Source organism: Priapulus caudatus, unplaced genomic scaffold (assembly GCF_000485595.1).
Source record: "Priapulus caudatus unplaced genomic scaffold, Priapulus_caudatus-5.0.1 Scaffold42, whole genome shotgun sequence".
Taxonomy (NCBI): domain Eukaryota; kingdom Metazoa; phylum Priapulida; class Priapulimorpha; order Priapulimorphida; family Priapulidae; genus Priapulus; species Priapulus caudatus.
In genome coordinates, this window is record NW_014577103.1 from 167,109 (window position 1) to 168,332 (window position 1,224).

At 43.8% G+C, this 1,224-nt stretch overlaps 1 protein-coding gene across 1 annotated transcript in view; it reads right to left on the reverse strand.

Moving 5' to 3' along the window:
* The window catches only part of LOC106820500 (suppressor of lurcher protein 1-like), a 13,997-nt gene that overhangs the window by 1,638 nt on the left and 11,135 nt on the right, over positions 1-1,224 (reverse strand). The gene's annotated exons all lie outside the window — the stretch shown is intronic.

Genomic DNA, 1,224 nt, shown 5'->3' on the forward strand with positions numbered 1-1,224 from the left:
ACTGCTACTGCTACTGCTACTACTACTACTACTACCAGGAGTAAGATAATATAGGATAATAAGGTAAAATTAGGCAAGCAAATGTTGAATTTCTCGTGTTTTGGAGTGTCATACTCCTCCTATATTATCTTACTCCTATTTTACTTCTATATTATCTTACTCCTATTTTACTCCAATATTATCTTACTCCTGCTACTACTACTACTACTACTACTATTATAACTACTACTTCTACCACTTGACTTCTACTAATCCTCTTCTGCACTTCCCAGCGCCTCTCTTGCCTACTTCACCTTATTTCCTACTCCTACTCCTTATCACCCCCCTCCCCCTGCCCCCCGCCCATCAGTGACCTTCTTTCCCATCATATTATTACATCAAGTATGATAACGTTGCGCGCTAAATGAGTCGGTAAAAATGTCAACAACCCAATGAGACAAACTTATACTGTTTGCGCCCGACGTCGCGCGCGCGTGTCGACGCGGTTTTTCCGCATCATTAATTATCCCCGCCTGACCGATTTGATTAATTAATAAATTCCGTAATTGGGACGGGTCGAGACTCACATGTAGCAGGACGGACGAGGAGTATAATTAATAACAGGATTATTGGCTGATTGAAATCTGAATTGACTATTTGCGTCCGTTGCTATCATCGTTTATCCACCGATCAAAAATCTGATGTGACGCCGTTTGGGAAATACTGCTGCTGCTGTTGCTGCTGTTGTTATTGCTGCTGCTGCTGCTACTGCTACTGTTGCTACTGATGCTGTTGTTGTTGTTGTTGCCTGCTGCTGCTGTTGTTGTTATTATTGCTGCTACTGTTGCTGCTGTTGTTATTGCTACTGTTGCTACTGCTGCTGTTGTTGTTATTATTGTTGTTGTTGCTGCTGTTGCTGTTGTTGTTATTGCTGCTGTTGCTACTGCTGCTGCTACTGTTGCTACTGCTGCTGTTGTTGTTATTATTGTTGTTGCTGCTGCTGTTGCTGTTGTTGTTATTGCTGCTGCTGCTACTGCTGCTGCTACTGTTGCTACTGCTGCTGTTGTTGTTATTATTGTTGTTGTTGCTGCTGTTGCTGGTGTTGTTGTCTGCTGCTGCTGCTGCTGCTACTACTACTACTACTACTGCTGCTGCTGCTACTGCTGCTGCTGCTGCTACTACTACTGCTGCTGCTGCTGCTGCTACTACTACTACGGCTGCTGCTACTGCTACTACTGCTACTAC